The sequence below is a fragment of the Bubalus kerabau genome, chromosome X (assembly GCF_029407905.1).
Source record: "Bubalus kerabau isolate K-KA32 ecotype Philippines breed swamp buffalo chromosome X, PCC_UOA_SB_1v2, whole genome shotgun sequence".
In the NCBI taxonomy this organism is placed as follows: Eukaryota; Metazoa; Chordata; class Mammalia; order Artiodactyla; family Bovidae; genus Bubalus; species Bubalus kerabau.
In genome coordinates, this window is record NC_073647.1 from 87,705,076 (window position 1) to 87,726,911 (window position 21,836).

Below are 21,836 nucleotides of genomic sequence, written 5' to 3' on the forward strand. Positions count from 1 at the left end.
AAAAAAAATTATAGCTTTCCTTAGACTTCCCAGTGTTTCCCCAAGAAGTTCTGAGTCAGTATTTAAGGCCTGGAATTTGTATTTTTAAAAGGTCTCTATATGATTAAGATATAGCCAACCCAGCATTTGTCCTTGAGTCATCATTCAGAGGCCACTGATTTGGTTCAAATATTTCCCAGATGTCTGAAAATAAGTGGGCAACTAGCCTCTCTTTAAATACTTCCATTAACATGGGTTATTAAGGCACTTTTCAATTATGCAAGACAACACCAGTACAGAGATTCAAAATTTCCAGAAAGTTGACCCAGTTAGGTCCATGATCTTTGTTCTAAAACAAATTTTAACTTAAGGGCATGAATAGTTACCTCAAGGCTGCTGAAATCCAGGAGGACATAACTGACTTTAAAGATATGAGGGAAGAACAGAAATGAAATAGGAATTATAAAACATCCTGCTTTGGATTATCAAATCCATGTGGCTTGAAGTAGGCTTGATTCAGCCCCTGAAGGAATTATTATTGTTATTATTTTGCCTCAATTGCCTGGTAGGTAGAACAGCACATTTTGTTCAAGATATGGTACATACTTTAATTAAACATCCTGATGAATGATATGAACTAGGCATGCAGATTGATGAGGTTAAATACTTCAGATTTCTCATATAAGGAAATAGAGAGATGGTGTCATAAAACACAAAGAAGCATGACTGTAAGAATAAAAGTTGATGCTGAAAGAGTGCTTAAAATTAGATTGTTTAGCCCCCAAACTGAAATGTATCTTTGAAATATTTTCACAGGTAGTGACTTTGATTATGTGGCAGGCAAAATTAGGTGGATGACCAAAAAATCACAAACCCTGGTTTTTCAACCTCCTTTTAACTATTTATGTATAAAAGTCATGTGTGCGTGTATGCTTAATTGTGTCCAACTCTTCAACCCTATGGATTGTATCCCATCAGGCTCCTCTGTCCATGGGATTCTCCAGACAAGAATTCTGGAGTGGGTTGCCATGCCCTTCTCCAGGGGATCTTCCCAACCCAGGAGTTGAACTTGCATCTCCTGTGTCAAATGCATTGAAAGTGGGTTCTTTATTCACTGAGCCACTGGAGAAGCCCATATATAGAAATCATCACCTGCTAATGTCACTGATTAGAAATCAGAAGTTAAAAAATATATATCTAGTAACCTCTAATGAACATTCACCTCTCCTATCACAGTCAGTGGCTTTTAAATCTACATGTCAATCTTGAGCAGTAGCTCTCTTCCCAAATATATATCACCTCTTCTTTTGGACATTTTGTCATCATCTCAGAATTCAACTTATGAAAATGAAGCAATATCTATTTATACAAAATCCATTTCCTTCAAGGATGTGTACAAATGCACTATTTTATACATTCCTAGCGAATATTTTAGTTTCCAAGATTGACTAAAGAGCAGTCTAATTATACTTACCATCTTAAAATGTTGACAAATTTTTGCTCTTGAAGCTCTTATTTCTGGGAAGTGATCCTGGATGAGGACATAATGATAGTTCCTATTATAGGATCTATAGGTGCTATTACAGACTCTTGTATAATGTCTACAATAAACATTATATATGTACTAAAATAAAATGAAATATGGCATATCTTGTCAGATCATGTTGTGTCTTTGATAAATCTCCTAATGTATTTTCATCTTACTCAGAGAGAAAATAAAAGTTCTTACAACAAACAGCCTATGTCACCTATCCGATCTGGCCCCTGGTTACTCTTCTGACGTCACCTTCTATGATTCTCCCCTTTGAACTCTGCTCCAGCAATTCTATCATTCTTGCTGTGAGGTGAACAGACCAATAATATTTTCGTCTCAAAGCATTTGAATTGGCAGATTCCTGTGCCTGAAATGCTTTAACCTAGTTATGTATGTGCCTTACTTCCTTGCCTCCTTCAGATCTTTACCCAAGTGGAACATTTTCATGAGGTTTTCTTTCCCTTATCTACCTATTTAAAACTGAAGCTCACCTCTAACTCTTCCTATCTCCCTTTAGTATTTATTTTACTCATTTCCAGTCATAACTAACATACTCTTTGATTATTACTTTTTTTTTTCATATATTTTCCCTACTAGAATGCAAAGTCCAAGAGAACAAGGATTCTTGTATATTTTGTTTACTTGCCTTAAAACAGCACCAAGGACTGTGGAAAACACAAGTAAGTGCTCAGTATTTATTCAATGAAATGCTTTCAGTAAATAAAATCATTTGACTATAAACATCAATGTATCTTATACAAAAATCATCATCCCTCGAAACTTCAAACCAGTTTTTACTCCTGACTTCTTCACTGCTGTTAAGCTCATCCATGTTTTCCCAGGTTGTCTCAAAGTCTTGGAGGCATTGACTCGTTGTCATTTGTTTTCCATTTCCAAACTGGTTCCTGAGGGGAAGATAGTGTACTATGGGGGAAATAACATATGTTTAGGAGTCAGAATTATTTGAGTTTAAATTCTTGCTTTTTAAATTAATAGCTGTGCAACTTTGGGTGTATCATTAAACTTCTCCAATTCTTTAATTTCTCATTGATAAATGAGAATAATCATAGTACCTAACTTAGAGAGTCAATGTGATAGTTGAGCCACCCTACATAATAAATTCTCCAAGCCATGCTTCAGCAATACATGAACCATGAACTTCCAGATGTTTAAGCTGATTTTAGAAAAGGCAGAGGAAGCAGAGATCAAATTGCCAACATCCGCTGGATCATGGAAAAAGCAAGAGAGTTCCAGAAAAACATCTATTTCTGCTTTATTGACTATGCCAAAGCCTTTGACTGTGTGGATCACAATAAAATGTGGAAAATTCTGAAAGAGATGGGAATACCAGACCACCTGATCTGCCTCTTGAGAAATCTGTATGCAGGTCAGGAAGCAACAGTTAGAACTGGACATGGAACAACAGACTCGTTCCAAATAGGAAAAGGAGTACGTCAAGGCTGTATATCGTCACCCTGCTTATTTAACTTATATGCAGAGTACATCATGAGAAATGCTGAACTGGAAGAAGCACAAGCTGGAATCAAGATTTCCAGGAGAAATTTCAATAACCTCAGATATGCAGATGACACCACCCTTATGGCAGAAAGTGAAGAGAAACTAAAAAGCCTCTTGATGAAAGTGAAAATGGAGAGTGAAAAAGTTGGCTTAAAGCTCAACATTCAGAAAACGAAGATCATGGCATCTGGCCCCATCACTTCATGGGAAATAGATGGGGAAACAGTGGAAACAGTGTCAGACTTTATTTTTTTGGGCTCCAAAATCACTGCAGATGGTGACTCCAGCCATGAAATTAAAAGACGCTTGCTCCTTGGAAGGAAAGTTATGACCAACCTAGGTAGCATATTCAAAAGCAGAGACATTACTTTGCCAACAAATGTCCATCTATTCAAGGCTATGGTTTTTCCTCTGGTCATGTATGGATGTGAGAGGTGGACTGTGAAGAAAGCTGAGTGCCGAAGAATTGATGCTTTTGAACTGTGGTGTTGGAGAAGACTCTTGAGTGTCCCTTGGACTACAAGGAGATCCATCCAGTCCATTCTGAAGGAGATCAGCCCTGGGATTTCTTTGGAAGGAATGATGCTAAAGCTGAAACTCCAGGACTTTGGCCACCTCATGTGAAGAGTTGACTCATTGGAAAAGACTCTGATGCTGGGAGGGATTGGGGGCAGGAGGAGAAGGGGACGACAGAGGATGAGATGGCTGGATGGCATCACTGACTCGATGGACATGATTTTGAGTGAACTCCAAGAGTTGGTGATGGACAGGGAGGCCTGGCGTGCTGAAATTCATGGGGTCGCAAAGAGTTGGACATGACTGAGCGACTAAACTCAACTGAACTGAACTGATAGTACATAAGTGCTTAATAACCAACATTCTTATTATTACTACTTTCTGCAACTGCATTATTTTTCATAATCATATTATTCTTTAAATTGCATTGTTTTTACTCTAGTTCAGGGGCTTATTACTTAATTTATCTCTCTATCTCTTCCTTTATCTTTTTCCTTTAAATGAGATCCTTAAAAAGCACTAATGGCTTCCTTTTGCCCAACAAATTACAAAATACATAGTCTGGAAATCAACGGCTTCCTGGAAATCAATCGAGTGCCATCAACATTTAAAATTTTGTCTTCCAGTGTTCTCATGTGCCAAGAACTCCAGCCAAACTGAGCTCCATACCATTCAAATTGACTTTTTCTTCCTCAACAAATAGCTTTTGCTCATTTTGTTGCCCAGCTTGGAATATCTTTTTGTTTGTTTTGCATAGCAGTCCTACTTATTTATGAAGACCTCTCTCAAATTTCCGGTTCTTCATGGAAACTTTATTGTTTAACTCAACAATGTTGTCCTAATTCCTTTTAAAATCCCCATTTATACTTCCATTAAAGCATATACTTCTGCTTTTTGGTTAGTAACTCATTTTATTTATGCCTCTGCCCCTTTTCACCCCACTCTACCACAACAAGGCCAGAAAATTCTTGAAGTCTGGGGTTTAGTCTTATGCACTTCTATATCCTCTGGAACACTTAGAACTATGTCTTGAATGTATTGGGTTCATCCAATATTTATTAAGCAAATAGTTATTCAGCATTTATCATTTGCCAGGCAATGTGCTTGCTACTTTCACTTTTGAAAATCTTCAGAGTCAAATAGCTTACAATATTTCCAGGAAACCTGCCCAGCAACTGTATCTAAGAGCTGAGTACAGTTCAGTAAGCAAGTACTTTTAGAAAGTCTTTACCTGGTTAATTCTTCTAGAGAGAATGTTCCATCAGAATTTTTATTTTAGAAAGAGGTATTCTGTATACATACCATATCTAATCATGTTCCCAACTTCCCTTATCTCTGGCATCTATGACTCCCCAGTAGGCCAGATACATGAAGGGAGGAAATATGTTTGTGTGGACAGACAAAGCAGCTATCTACAGTTATTATTTTACCATAAAGTTTCACTTAGCCAAGTCTAAATGTTTCTTTTCAGATCTGAAGCACAGTTCCTCTCCAGCAGATTGTGCATCTTGTTCCTCTGCTCTGAGTAGTGCACTTTTAATTATTTGGAGAAAGAGGGAAGGTCATCACTCAATTTCACATCACCAGCGATAATGCCCAGTCATGTTGCTTTTTCTCAGATATCCTAGTTCACAATCACTTCTCATCCTAGAGACCAGGGCATACCAACTGATATTTGGATTGGGTGACTGCAGAAGGTGTTGAAATCTGTACTGATAATTAAAACTTAGTTTAGCCACTATCCACTTTCTTGTTTCTACCATTCATTAAAAAATTTAGTTTTTTCTTAGACAGCTCTCATGTCTTAGGGTCTTGCTCTTATCCACATGATTTATAGGTGTCTATGTTTAGTCTTTCCTTTTTTCTTAAACAAAGCTTCTCAAAATATGGTCCCTGGGCAAACATGGTGTATATAACTTTCTATTTAAAATACAAGTAACCATTTTACAAAGTTCAATTCTACACATTACATTTAAATATTTTCAGTTTTATAGAAGTGATGAGAAGATCACAAGCTGTTATGGTGGGAAAACTGTACGTATTTCCTGTTCTCAGTGCTGACAGGGCTGTGGGGATTTTCCTCAGCTCTTTTGAATGTTCACCTTGTGTCTGAGGCCATACATGAACATTTGGGCAAGAAGGCGTTTTTTATTTTAAGTAAAATCATAAGCTTCCACAAAATAAACTAAGGTCCAAGATAATCAAGTCTTTCTGCCCACCTCCCCCCTTTTTTTTTTGCAGCTCTTTCTTGCAATTTTCTGTTTGAGGGTGTATCCAAACAAAGTATCCAGTGCTTCACATGATTAATTGTCTGTGAAAGTGGATGAGTAAACCAGTCCATTCTGAAGGAGATAAGCCCTGGGATTTCTTTCGAAGGAATGATGCTAAAGTGGAAACTCCAGTACTTTGGCCACCTCATGAAAAGAGTTGACTCATTGGAAAAGACTCTGATGCTGGGAGGGGTTGGGGGCAGGAGGAGAAGGGGACAACAGAGGATGAGATGGCTGGATGGCATCACCGACTCGATGGATGTGAGTCTGAGTGAACTCCGGGAGTTGGTGATGGACAGGGAGGCCTGGCGTGCTGAAATTCATGGGGTCGCAAAGAGTTTGACATGACTGAGTGACTGAAATGAACTGAACTGAAACAAACCTTATGAGTTTTAGTAAAAAGGGCAAGCATGAAGTCTAAAATTAAACCAGTCTCCAGGACCTCACTCCAGGGTTGGCCTTGCTTTGAGATGTAGGTAACTACCTACTGTGATGTAAATTCATGAATTGCCCAAACTCCTTGCTTTAAGAAAGAAGAAAGAAAAAGCCCTTTCCCATTTGTTGGCTGGGGTCCAAACTCCTTTTTCTTAAGGGATAAGCCTTTTGCCTTATACAGAGAGTTTTGGCTTGGGATATCAGCCTCCCACCTTTAAAGATAGAGTCCTGTAATTTAAACCTAGTAACTTTTCTTGAGGAATGTCACTACTTCATACAAACTCAGAATTTCTGGATCATGTTGTAATAGACCTCAGAACTTTTGCATCCTTTGCCTTTCTACTCAGTGTATCTGATGTTTCTGGTCTTGGTACTTAGTGATTTCAACTTTCCACCATTACTTGTGTTTTACTTGTAATTTGAAGCCATTTCTCCACACTATATTATTCAAAGTGTATAGAATTTTGCTTATTAATAGTTTCCTTCCTTCAGAAGACACGGGGGTCTTCAGAAACTTCATAAAGGATCCTGATGAAAAATTATTTAGAATTAAATTTTAAATACTAAAGTACAAATTGCAAAAAGGAATTAGTTAGCTCTCAGTAAAAAGCCCTAAAAAGTACTCATAGAGACTTCAGTAACTACTCTGAAAAATTACCAGAGAACATTTGATATCCCAAGAACAAGGCAATTAATCTGACAAAGGGCAATCTTAATTTTGAATTTTAAATGGCAGATAATGTATATTGTCCAAGAAGTGACCATATATCAGGAACAATTACTGTGGTCCTACACTTCTCCTTTCAGCAGCAACAAACTGAGTCTTCTGGAAACTTTTGGCTCTTAGAGATATCTTTCTAATTATTGACACTGAAGTGTCACTGAAAAAGAAGATTATTGGATTCCTTGACTAATTTTCTAACAGTGACAGAAATGCTATGACAGGTACATGTCCCTTGGCTTTAGATGGAAGCAGAGAGGATGGCACATAACTGCTAATGCATCTTTTTCCCATATTCTTCTTCTTTTATAAGCCACCACATTTGAGAAAAGAGTTATGAATATAAAATGTTAGTAGAGTAGGTATATGTTTCTTTTGCTCTGTCTCCAAAAGGAGGAGTATGGGGGTGTTAAGTGGGGCAAGTCCCAGACTAAACTCTTAGACTCTTGTGTCAAATCTACTCTACTCATGATCTAAGAACAAGGTAATGACATATTCACCTGGAGGTCACTGTAGCCCAAATCTGGAATAAGGATGCCTCAGGTACGAAATATCAAACATAAAATTATTCTGTAGGTCCTCACCAGAACCGTTGTCATATATGTTGGAGATGGCATCATATATATGTTGATTGAAAAGAGATAGTGAAAATTGGGTAATATAGAACCCTTTCATATGACACTCTTTTCATCCTACACCAGTCTTTAAAGTACTACATTCACAAATATCCAGACATTTTACTTTTCTCTAAGACAGGGCTGAGGTGTCCTACAAGGATCACAGACTCCATCTGAAGTTAAGCCTGGGATTATGTCAGCCCCTGGAGCTTGATGCATGGCCAATAGTTGATTGGAATTTTGTATATTTGTTTTCATTTCATAATGCTCTGTTAGTAAATAAGGTAATTTTTCAATGAGTGGAAATATTTGTAAGATCGGTATATAATGAACAACAAGTCAATGTCCTTTATTAATCTTATTCTTTGGCTTTAAAAGCAGATCAATATCATTCACTGTTTTCTAGCAGTCTGTAGTAGTTGAAAAGCATAAAAAAGAAACCCTGAAAATCCCTTCTTCCAAAGTCTTTTGCAGATGTTATTACAGAAAGATGATGAGATTCTATTCTGTCTTGACTCAAAACATAGTGTTTATACCTAAAAGGAATAGATAAGCAAATAAAGAATACCCACCAGCAGCTGCAAACTTTTTGTACCTTTCTAGCATAGTATCAGTAGCACTTAGCAGTTTTCAGGAGGAACAAACATTCATATTTTATCTCTGTTTACAACATTTTAGCATAAGCAATAGCCCAACTTCTTTTTTATTATGTTAAATAGCACAACTTTCTTATTTTAGATGAACATATTTCTACAGATATCTTTATCAGATACAGGATAAAGCAAATCATGAACTTATGCAAAATCTTTCAAATATTCACACTGATGGTTTAAAATATCTGACATTCAAAGCTCTATTTTGTCTCTTTAGCATGATCTCTTATTATACTCTTCCAAATGTCTTAGGCTTTCACCATGCCAGGCTGACCTTGAATATATTGTGTACCTTTTAATGTCTCTGTCTCTCTTTCTTTTAATTTAGTCTGAAAGTTTTTAAGGTCCAGTCCCCCATCCTCACTTTCCCACTTTGATAAAAAAAAAATCTTGATAGAAAAGAGAATTTTGATAATTTCATGTCTTCCTCCAAGACTCTGAGTCATTCAGATTGGAATTAGCTCTCCTTCCCAGGTGGCGCTAGTGGTAAAGAACACTACTGCCAGTGTAGGAGACACAGGAGGCTCGAGTTCAACCCCATTTCTGGATTGGGAAGATCCCCTGGAGTAGCAAATGGCAACTCACTCCAGTATTCTTGCCTGGAGAATCCCATGGACAGAGGAGCTTGGTGGACTACAATCCATAGGGTCACAAGAGTTGGACATGACTGAAGCGACTTAGCATGCATACAAACCTTCTGATGGGGCCTGACTAATAGTATAGTTAGTTGTCTATATAACTGCTAAATTGTTAGCTTTTTGTGAACAGGAACTCTGTCTTAATCATCCACATATCTGTCACAACACTTCTGTCAGTTCAGTCACTCAGTCGTGTCTGACTCTTTGCAACCCCATGGACTGCAGCATCTTCCCTGTCATCACCAACTCCTGGAACTTGCTCAAACTCATGTTCATGGAGTCTGTGATGCCATCCAACCATCTCATCCTCTGTCGCCCCCTTCTCCTGCCTTCAATATTTCTCAGCATCAGGGTCTTTTCAAATGAGTCAATTCTTCACATAAGGTGGCCAAAGTATTGGCGTTTCAGCTTCAGCATCAGTCCTTCCAATGAATATTCAGGACTTATTTCCTTTAGGATTGACTGGTTTTGATCTCCTTGCAGTCCAAGGGACTCTCAAGAGTCTTCTCCAACACCACAGTTCAAAAGCATCAATTCTTTGGCACTCAGATTTCTTTATGGTCCAACTCTCACAACACTTAGACCAATACTAAATGCTCATTGGCAGACCTTTAGTAGATGCCTACTAAATTTGAATACAAATTCCCCTGCATGGCTGTAGGATATTTTTTTTTTCAATTATCCAGTTTTGTATAATTTTTGAAGTATGTCACTTAAAGGCTCTTGAAATTATAAAATCTAAAAACATATTTAGTGATTTCCAGCTATTGTTTTAATAATTGATAGTGGCTACTGCAAAGCATTTGAAGATTACCAAACCTCTTTTTAAAGAATTTCCTTTTTTTATTTACTGAGGATCATATCTGAATTTTTTAATAGCAGGAAAATTTGTTCTTCCTTCTTAGTCATCTCTCAGTGGATAAAATAATTGTTCTGGATGCCATACCATTGAACTGATTATGATTTCATCCACAGTTTCCTCAAAATAATCAAATATATTCATATAAGTGTTTGGAGATCAAATTGAAGAAATTTCAAAAACAATCAAAAAGAAAATCCCTCCTTCATGGCAACAGTGACCCTGATAATCTTCCATGCTCACCTAACATTTAAAAAATAATTCAGCTACAATGTTACCATATTTACCTGCAACCTCTGAACTAAGGCAGAATTGTTGTTATGTAGTCACTAAGTCACATCTGACTCTTTTACTACCCCATGGATTGTAGCCCGCCAGGCTCCTCTGTCCATGGGATTTTCCAGGCAAGAGTACTGGAGTTGGATTGCCATTCCCTTTTCCAGGGGATCTTCCTGATCCTGGGATTGAAAGCGTATCTCCTGCATCAGCAGGCAGATTCTTTACCATGGAGCCACAAAGGAAGCCCCGAGGCAGAGTACAGAACTCAAAACAAACTTAGTGCCTTTTTAAAAAATCTCAACTTTCAGTATACATTTAAACAGCTGAATTGTATTACAATTAAAGGAAATGCAAATAAAAGCGACTCAAGCTTAAAAAATATTACCCTCCTACCACACACACACACACACACACACCAGAATGGAAGAGCATACTTCTTTGCGGTAATGTGGTGCTATTTTTATTTTTTTTTAAACCACCACCTGCTGCTTTCTTTTGGCAGGAAATGACAACTGCCTCCCCCATCATACCCAGGGGACTTACCAAGTACTGAAACTGTGTTGAACAAGCACTTGTTCCCAAAACCTGCAGTTGAGAAAAGATTATATTTTTCCCTATTACATTTACCTGCTGGCTTGCTCACTTTTATTTCTGACATAAGGCAATTGCTTACATTTCTGTCATTATCTAATCAGAGTACAGCTGGATTTCTGGATACCTATATGCCTAGGGAATTAATTTGGCCTAAAGTGAGTTTAGAAGCAATTTAGGCAGAAGCTTGCTCTTTATTTATTTCTTATATCTTTCCCTTAAATGTGTCTTATGGAAGGCTAAAGAGAGAAGGTACTTCTAAACCAAAACTGGTGACAGTAAATAAAAGGATTATTTCCAGTGAATGGTGTTATTTTCAGTGCTTAGTTGGTTTGAGATGACTCTTTATATCACTGGATTGAAAACTAAGTAGCTCACCACTTCTTGATATTCATTTAAATTTAATCATTTCATTTTCTTCCTGTTTTCTTTGCAACATTTTAACAATTGTTTGTTTCATTGATTGACTTCAGTGGCAGACAACTGCAAATATGGGAAATATGATTCTTTTCATTTTAAGATGTTCATCAAGTGTTAATGTGCTTCCATCATTAGTTCTATGACTGGCCTCTTATCTAACTGCCCATTGATTATTTTGACAAGACTTCACAGATAAGCTAAGAGGAAGGCTGAAACAAATGGCTAGCAATCCTAAATAGCAAATTTATCTAAAACTGGGACCCTTCTTTTTCCTTGTCCTTCTCAATACTGGGCACATCATTGATATCATTAATAACTCAAAGTTTAAACTTAAAAGTTTTCTTTAATCCCCTTCTTCACTCTGTCCTATTTCTCTTCTCTGCCCCCTGTTTAGACTGCAACTTACTTCATCTGACCTTCTCTGTCACATTGTTATTTTGTTTTTTTCTTATTTCTAGTTCTATCTGACTTTCTCATTACTTTCACAACATCTTCAACTGTATTATCAACATATCCTACATACCACACACCAATATATTCATCTCTAGTAAATTTCCTTTGCCTGGGAGCATGAATGGTATTCTCCATTTGAACTTATTTATCTGGGAAAAGTAACCCAATAAACACAATGCAGCACATGCATGCTTTTAACATTTAAGACTTTGGATTCCTTACAGTGGTAATATATTTTAAAAATAAAGTTATCACAAACAACAAAGTGTAACTATATTCAATATCTTATAATAACCTATAATGGAAAATAACTTGAAAACACACACACACGCACACACACACACACACACACACATAGTCATTTTGCTTTACACCAGAAACTAACACAACACTGTAAACCAATTATACTTCAATAAAAATAAAAAATAAAGGACACCTAGGAACATCCTACAGCTAAAATCTTATTTAATGGTTAAAGACTGAATTCTTTCCTCCTAAGATTGAGAGTAAGTAAATAATGTCTGCTCTCTTTCCTTCTATACAACATTGTACAACTTGCGAATGCAACCAGGCAAGATAAAAGAAAATAATGCATTCAGACTAGAATGGAAGAATCAAGATAATCTTTGTTTTTAAATGACATGATTGTCTATTTAAAAATACAGTTAAAAAAAAAAGAACTGCCAGTTAAAAAAATGAATAAAGCAAGGTTTACAGAAAACATGTCAATAAAGAGATATCCATTTATATTTATGTACTATTAATGAACAGTTGGACTCTGAAACTTAGAAAATAACGTTTATAATACCATCAAATTATGAAATACTTAGAAATATATCTGGCAAGTGATGTGAAAAAGCTGTACACTAATATTTACAAAATGTTGCCAAGAAATTAAAATGCTTAAATAGATGGAACAATATGTCTCAAAACAAACAAACAAATTTATCAGTAAGCGAGCAACCAATTGAATTTGTCTTTCTTAGGCTGTCACTTTGAAAGGTTATATGCTTATTCCAGTTACATTCCTATTGCTCAGGAAAATTTTGGAACTCTCCTTTAGAATTACACTCAGAGTATGCCCCACATACTTTAGAATAATTCCTGTGGTGAAAAGTCTTTGTCTTATAATGGTAGTTGAATTTTGGAAACAGTTAAAAGTTATTCAGAAACAAGTCTGAAGAATGAAGTTTAAGGATCAAGTTAAAAACACCTTTTTTGGCCAAAAACAAGATATGATCACAGTGTATTAAGACTCAGTTTTCTTAATTAGCTCAACTCAGTCTCAAAGATAATTTCAAAGAATAAGTTATAAGACTATTTGGTGAAACATAGCATCACTATTCGGACTTCCCTGGTGGCTCAGATGGTAAAGTGTCTGTCTACAATGCAGGAGACTCGGGTTCAATCCCTGGGTTGGGAAGATCCCCTGGAGAAGGAAATGGCAATCCACTCCAGCACTCTTGCCTGGAAAATCCCATGGACAGAGGAGTCTGGTAGGTTACAGTCCATGGTGTCACAAAGATTATCAGCATATAGCTTTGAAAAATGAAGATCTGAAGGAGATACTCATTAAAAATATAAACGATGATATACTTCCTTAAATTAATAATAGCAAAGGTAACTTAGTGAAATGAAAATAATATCAGATTGAGAGTGAGAAAACATCAGTTCTTGTTTCACTTCTGCCATTGAATATCTGTGTGACCTTGAGCAAGTCAATTTATCTGGGCCTCCATTTTTTTCTTTGAAATATGTAGGTTAAGCCAAATAATGTTTAACAGCACTTCTGGCACTAGTATGTTGTCCTTTTAGTTCTGAATTTTATTTTATTATTATTATTACCATTTTTGGCTGCACCACATGCTTTGGAATCTTAGTTCCCTGAAAATGGCTTGAACCCATGCCTGTTGCATTGGAAGCACAGTATCCTAACCAGTGGACCACCAGATAATTCCCTTACTTCTGGATTTTAAGTAGCTCTGGCATTCTATGCCATATATATATGTTTTCATGTTAGTGTTAGTCATATCACTCAGTCATGCCTGACTCTTAGTGACCCCATGGACTGTAGCCTGCCAGGCTCCTCTGTCCATGGAATTCTCCAGGCCAGAATATTGAAGTCAGTATCCATTCCCTTCTCCAGGGGATCTTTCCAACCCAGGATTGAACCCATGTCTCCCACATTGCAGGCAGATTCTTTACCATCTGAGCCACAAAGGAAGCCCAAGAATATGGAGTGGATAGCCTATCCCTTCTCCAGCAGATCTTCCCAATTCAGGAATCGAACTGGGATCTTCTGAATTGCAGGCAGATTCTTTACCAGCTGAGCTGTGTTTCATGTACATGCATATATAATTATGGCACAATATGTAAATATTTTACAAATAATGAGGCATCATTTGTAGTTGACAATAAAATGGACTCTGGAGCCAGTCTTAGTGTTTCCGAACTGAGGCTCTGCAACTGACTAGCTGTTGAAATTGGGCAAGTAACACAAACATTTCTACATTTCAATTGCCTCATCTGTAAAATGAGATAACAGTGCCTTTCTCTATGGGTATGAGGAGTTGATATTTCTAAGATTCTATACCAAGTGCTATATAAATATATTAAATAAAATGAACAAATTTTTAGCATTATACAGTGTAAAATAATTATAAATATTCATAAATGTGTGGCCAAAAACCAAATGCTAGCTAATGTCTCCAGGAGGAAATCATTTAAACAAATTACATAAATTACAAGTTGCATACCTATTAATACAAATTGCAAACTACATACCTATTAATACAAAGAATTTATTGTTATTTGTCTTGTTTAGCTTTTTGTTTGTTTGTTTGCTAATTGTAGTAGTTGAGTATTTCTCTTTTTCTCTATTGAGCCTGAAGTTGTATCTTGTTTATGGACTTTTATGGTTATTCAGAAATGAAAATGCATTTGAATTGTCCTTAGTTAATTTGAATTTTATATCATGATTGAAATTCAGGCTAAAGCAGCACTTTCATTTGTAATACTTCCCATGGAAGTACGGTCCATTAATTGAGCCAACAGATATTTATTTCACAAAAGACAATAGAAATATATCAGTAGCGGTGTAACCTACTCAACCTATCACTAGTCACTGATTTATGATTGTTACAAACATTATACATTTTGGACAGTTGCCTAAATTTTTCTCTCTTTGTCTGTCTGAGCTCTCCAGTTATGCTCATCACCTCAGGGGAAATGTCTCAAGTAATCTTGAGAAGTGGCTCTTCCGCCTTTTATGAGAAAGTGCAACAAGAAAGCAAGGATGGAGTGGCTTCAGGTTGGCTTTCACATATCCATAAATCCATACACTAAATACTTGTTAGCCATGCACACATTAACATACAAATGATACGTTCACTACAAAGTATTGTATTATTTATTAAAACACTGACCTCATGGTTAGGAATATAATCCAAAGTGACCATATTTAGGGGCTTTTTTTAATCCATGTTTAAGTGATCTGTGTAGTCATTTTGCACATGATTTTTTATTATGTAAGTTTCAGGTATATGACGTTATAAACAAACATTTGGATAACTCCAAAATGTTCACCACTACAAGTCTAGTTACCCTCCTTCACAACAAAGTTGACCTTCTTCATCCATTTCAACCACTCCCCCAACCTCCTTCCCTTCTTATAACCATTAATGTTTGCTGTATCTACAAGGTACAGGAATTGAACATAGACCATAGGAGCATGTGTACAAAGCCACTTCAGTCGTGTCCAACTCTTTGTGACCCTATGGACTGTAGCCCACCAAGCTCCTCTGTCTGTGGACTTCTCCAGTCAAGAACACTGGAGTGGGTTGCCATGTCTTCCTCCAGGGGATCTTTGTGACCCAGGGATTGAACCCACATCTCTTATGTCTTTTCTATTGGCAGGCAAGTTCTGTACCACTAGGGCCACCTAGGAAGCCCATATCTTTTGGATTTAGTTCAGTTCAGTCACTCAGTCATGTCCAACTCTTTGCAACCCCATGGACAGCAGCACACCAGGCTTCCCTGTCATCACCAACTCCCAGAGCTTGCTCAAACTCATTTCCATCAAACTGGTGATACCATCCAACCATCTCAACCTCTGTCATCCCCTTCTCCTCTTACCTTTAATCTTTTCCAGTATCAGAGTCTTTTCCAATGAGTCAGTTCTTTGCATCATGTGGCCAAAGAATTGGAGCTTCAGCTTCAGCCTCAGTCCTTCCAATGAATATTCAGGACTGATTTCCTTTAGGATTGGCTGGTTTGATCTCTTTGCTATCCAAGGGGCCTTCAAGAGTCTTCTCCAACACCAGAGTTCGAAAGCATCAGCTCTTTGGTGATCAGCCTTCTTTATGGTCCAACTCTCACATCCATACATGACAGTGGGAAAACCATAGCTTTAACTATATGGATCTTTGTCAGCAAAATATTTTGGATATTAGCCCCTTATCAGATATACTGTTTGAGAATATATTCCCCCATATCGTAGGCTACTTTTTTGTTTTGAGAATGGTTTCCTTAGCTCTACAGGAGCTTGTAAGCTTGATGTAGTTCCATTTGTTTATTTTTGCTTTTGTTTCCTTTGCCTTTTGGTGTCAGATCAACAAAATCATTGCTAAGACTGATGTCAATGAGATTACCACCTATGTTTTCTTCTACAAATTTCATGATTTTAGATCTTATATTCGAATTTTTAATTCATTTAGGGTTAATTTTGTATGCTGTGTAAGCTGGTTTCATTTGTTTGCATGTGAAAGTCCAATTTTCCTACCACCATTTATTGAAGAGACTGTCATTTCTCCACTGTTTTGCTCATTTGTTGTGAATTAATTGTCCATATGTGTGAGCTTATATCTTAGCTCTCAGTTCTGTTTCGTTGATCTGTGTGGCTGTTTTTACACCAGTACCATACAGTTTGAATCACTATAAATTTGTAGTAGAGTTTGAAATCAGGGAGCATGATGCCACCAGTTTTCTTCTTTCTCAAGGTTATTTTGGCTATTCAGGATCTTCTGGTTTTTTTTTTTTGTTTGTTTGTTTGTTTTTTTAAACTTTACACTATTGTATTGGTTTTGCCAAATATCGAAATGAATCTGCCACAGGTATACATGTGTTCCCCATCCTGAACCCTCTATTTGATACAAATTTTAGTATTAGTTGTTGTAGTTATGTATTGTACTGCATTGTTTTAGTTCTATGAGATATGCCATTGAAATTTTGACAGGTGTTGCCTTGAAGCTGTAGGCTGCTTTGGGCAGTATGCACATTTTAACAATATTAATTCCTCCATTCCATGAGCATAGAATATCTTTTCACTTGTTTATATCTTCTTCCACTTCTTTCATCGGTGTCTTATAATTTTCAGTGTATGGATATTTTAAGTCCTTGGTTAATTTTATTCCTAGTATTTTTATGCAATAATAAATGAGATTGTTTTCTTAATTTCTCTTTGTGATAGCTCATTAATAGTATATAGAAACACCACAGATTTCTGTATATTGCTTTTGTATCCTGTGACTTTTGTGAATTCACTTACTTCCAAGAATTTTGGGGTGCAGTCTCTAGTGTTTTCTATATACAGTATAATTTCTTCTGAAAATATTAACAGCTCTAATTCTTCCTTTTCAATTTGGTCGCATTTAATTTATTTCTCTTGCCTAATTGATGTGGCTAAGACTTCTAATACTATGTTGAATAAAAGTGATGAGAATGGAATCCTCATCTTGTTCCTAATCTTAGAATAAAAGCTTTCAACATTGAATATGATTTTACTTGTGGTTTTGTCTTATACGGCCTTCACTGTGTTGCATTATCTTCCCTTTTTAACTATTTTGTTGAGATTTTAATCACAAATGTATGTGGAATTTTTTTTCAAATGACTCATGTATCTATTGAGCTCGTCATATGATTTTTATCCTTCATTTTGTTAATGTGATGAATTGCATTGATTTATTTGTATGTGTTGAGACATCCCTAAATCTCTAGTATAAATCCTAATCAATTGTGGTATATAATCCTTTTAGTATATTATTGAATTAGATTCACCAATATTTTGTTGAGTTTTGCATCTATGTTTATTAAAGATATTTTCCTGTAGTTTTCTTTTTCTGTTGTATCCTTGCCTGGTTGTCATATCAGGGTAATGTTCAGTTCATTAAATACATTTGGAAGGATTTCTTCCTCCTCAATTGGTTGGAAAAGTTTGAGAAGGATAGGTATTAAATCTTCTTTTCATGTTTTGTAGAATTCATGATTAAAGGTATCTAAGCTTAGACCTTTGTTTGTTGGGAGATTTTTTTAACTTTTTATTTTATGTTGGAGTGTAGTTGATTAACAATGTCATGTTAATTTCATGTGTGCAGCACAGTGATTCTGTTATACATATGCATGCATCCATTCCTTTTCAAATTCTTTTCTCATTTATGTTGTTACATATATTGAGCAGAGTTCCCTCTGCTATACAGTAGGTCTTTGTTGGTTATCCATTTTATATAGCCGTGTGTACATGTCAATTCCAAAGTCCCTAATTAACCCTTCCTTTTCAGAGATTTTTTATTAATCCTTCAATCTCCTTATTGGTAATATGTCTATACAGATTTTCTATTTTCTCATGATTCAGTCTTGAAAGATTATATTTTTTCTAGGAATTTACTATTTGTTCTCAGTTGTCCAATATTTTGACATACAATTTTTCATAGTAATCTCTTATGGTAATTTGTTTTTCTGTGCCATCTGTTATAACTTCTCTTTCATATATTTTGAACCCTCTCTCTTTTTTCTTGATATGTCTAGCTTAAGGTTTGTCAATTTGGTTTATACTCATGATATTTTAGAGTAAGCTTAAGTATTAGATATTTTCACTTCTGATTGTTAGATATCTAGGCTGATTTTTCAGTAATACTCTTCTTTTAAGAATAGACATCAAGACAAAGAAGCCAATAGAAGCATACCAACCCCCCCCATCTCTAAAATCTGTTCTTAGCCTAAGATTTATTGATTTTTAAGCTTACCAATCAGTGAATAGATGTTTGCCTAATATGTATGTGGGTCACCTATAGCTACTATAATCTTCCTTTCCAGCAAATGGCATACTCTGTCTCAACACACACATATTATTCTCTATTGTATGACTAGTGTGGCCAATGTGTGCTGAATAATAATAATAATAATAAATATATATATATATAATTTAAACTTATTCTTCCCTTTGTCTCAGATTCCAATATGACTCAATGGGACACTATTAATAAAAATAACATTCTATCAAATACTCTATAAACTGTGGCCTTTCATGTTCTATAAGATTACATTTATTGCCTAAGATAAATGTAATTTACCTGGTCATCACCTGGTAATCTGTCAAGTGGACCAGGAAATGTGGGACAGGTTCTTAGTGCCTTTCCAGGGCCCACAGAGCATAAGCACACTCTTTTAAGGATGATGAAAAAAGAGAAGTCAAGGTAATGTTTGAATACCTACTGTTTCCTCCAGTGCCATTAAAATTCTTTAATCAGAGCAACAGGGTCTCTTTAGGAAGCCATGGGGAATCCGGCTGCTTTGATTCATTCGTGCCTGAAAGAACATAGAAGAACCATGGTCAAGAACAGTGGGAACAGCATTCTCACAGAAGGCTGGTAAGTTTCAGAAAGCGGATGCTTAGAACCCAGAAATAGATTACTGTGGACAAGTGAGAGCATGAAAATAGTCACCTTAGCCCTTAGTGACAGCAAAGTAGAGTGAGCAGGAATCCATTTACTACCATCTGATGTCTCTTTTTGACTTAGTAGTTTTTTGAAAGGGTATAAGTGGATAAGGATGTCAGTGCTGGGTTCACAGTCCTTCCTTGGTCATAAGGAGCTCCTCATTTTGATGAGCTTCCCAAGAAAATCTCAACAACTTGTAGTCAAACTCACAACACACTTGGAATGTAGAAACTGACTTTTTCTCAGTTAGTGATTTTTCTGAGTTCTCGTGACCACAGCTGTTTAATTAGTGAATACACATATAAGGAAACCAAGCTGGCCACTGGCTGTTAGCACAGCTGGTGCTAAGAAGAGAGACTAACTTGTATGCAAAACTACCTTATGGGTATCCTTGCAATGATTATAGATGTCTCCCTATGTAGGGTGATTTAGGGGCATCAAAAAACCACACTCCACATCTGCTCCTCTCTGCTCCACTTTACCCAGTGATTTCTTGCCCAGACTTGCCACTTTGCCTTAAATACACCAGTATAGATTCTATCCTTTAGGCACTTTGTCTCCAACAATCTCCTATTAAAATAAAAGTGCTACAAGGAGGATTTTCACATTAATTGATTAACTATAATCAATCAGATAAGCTAGTTTTCACCATAAAAGGTGAATTGGATGAAATACAAAGATATATGTATATTTTTTTACTTGGTATAAGAAGGAAAATAAATGAATGCAGAGGCAGATAGCCTTACATGGTGCAATATAGTAGGATTACCTGAGAAGCCAGATTGCAGAAGTTTTAGCAGAGATTTCTACAATAGGAAAGAGAGAGCAGGAAAGACAAGAGGTAGGCAATAAACATAGCAGCTGCCACCTAAACAAGTTTGATTCAAGCTAGTCTTTTCTCATCAGATTGCCAGTTCCTTCAGGAAGGGGATCCTTTCAAAGAGACTACATATTAGAAGTTCAAACACCAGGGTCAGTTGGGGAATCTCTCTCTCTCTCTCTTTCTCTCTCCTTCTCTTTCTCTCTTGCCCTCTTTCTCCCTTCTGTAAAATGAGTATAATAAATAATTCCTGTTCCTGGGGTATATTATTAAGATTACATGAGGTATACGAAGTAAAAGTCAGTAAGAGTATGCTTGACACACAATAGATAGCCAATGCATGTTGTCTTTTTATTCTTGCCTTTAAGACATAGTAATTAGGATGCTAAGCACACAGAAACTCCTCAATATAGGCTTTAAAATGGCCTGATGAAGAAAATTAATAGTGTAGATAAAGTAGACTGAAGTTTTTTCTAAACTGCTTTGTCATTAAAAGAAGGTAACAATGTGAAAGAAATAGACATGAGAAGACAATGAGTAAGCTGAATGCATTCTCAGATGCCCCAGAATCCACAGAAGTCTGTCATGGTGGCTTTGAACCAAATCCCAGACAGGAAGTTACAAAGTTATGATCTCTACTGGTACTTTGTTAGAAGGTAAAACAAGAGCTATCCAAGTTCAACTATACCACCAAAGTGGGGCAGATATCTGAGGACAAACTATAGGGACAGAATTCAGTGACTGAGCAGAGTCAGAGATTAATCATAAACTCTACCAAGCAAATCCAGCTGTCTAGAAGTAGATTCTAAGATGGTAAGTATTCTCAAGAACTATTTTTTAAAGTCATTTAAATTATTGTATTTCATGGACAGGAGTCAGGCAAGGTATCAACAAGTGGATTTTGACTTTGGAGTCACTTCACTGATTACTTCTAAAAGAGCCATATACTACAGAAGTATTCTGCTTTACTTGCTGGATTTTTCAACTCCCAGAACAGGTTACTTAAGCTGAGAGAAAGCAGGATGTAGGGGAATGAACACCGGCCAGGCACTGGATTCCTGACTTCTAGTTTTGGCCGTATCAGTAATTAGTGGTATAATCTTAGGAAAGTTCCTTCCATCTCTGGGACTCACCTTTTTTTGTGTGTAAAATGAGAGACTGAATTATCCCTAAGGTTCTGATATTATAAGTCTAGTATAAAATTGGATTTGGCAGATAGACTCAATCAGTGGCCCCCCACTCCAGTACTCTTGCCTGAAAAATCCCATGGACGGAGGAGCCTGGTGGGCTGCAGTCCATGGGGTCGCAAAGAGTCGGACACGACTGAGCGACTTCACTTTCACTTTTCACTTTCATGCATTGGAGAAGAAAATGGCAACCCACTCCAGTGTTCTTGCCTGGAGAATCCCAGGGATGGGGGAGCCTGGTGGGCTAACGTCTATGGGGTTGCACAGAGTCGGACATGACTGAAGTGACTTACCTCACCTTACCTCAATTCTAAATAAAAATTGGAAAAATATGAAGAAAATTTGTGTTCTTTCTTTCCAGTACTTCATCACCTCAGGTCTGATCAAGAGGCCTCATATCACAAGCCTACCTGCCTGGATTCCATATCCAATTCAAGATATACAATCTTAGGCAGACTTTCCTGATTTGCACAAACTGAAAGAGGAGAGTGAAGAAGTTGGCTTAAAACTCAACATTCAGAAAACGAAGATCATGGCATCTGTTCCCATCACTTCATAGGAAATAGATGGAGAAACAGGAGAAACTGTGTCAGACTTTATTTTTTGGGCTCCAAAATCACTGCAAATTGTGACT

At 36.6% G+C, this 21,836-nt stretch overlaps 1 long non-coding RNA gene across 1 annotated transcript in view; it reads right to left on the reverse strand.

Moving 5' to 3' along the window:
* Positions 1 to 2,107: 2,107 nt before the first annotated feature.
* LOC129639442 (uncharacterized) overlaps positions 2,108 to 21,836 on the reverse strand; it is a 32,718-nt gene continuing 12,989 nt past the window's right edge. Inside the window, exons 2-3 of the long non-coding RNA XR_008708421.1 lie at positions 18,972 to 19,064; positions 2,108 to 2,437 (exon numbers count right to left, since the gene is read on the reverse strand). This is a non-coding gene — a long non-coding RNA (uncharacterized LOC129639442). The remainder of the gene's footprint in view (positions 2,438 to 18,971; positions 19,065 to 21,836) is intronic.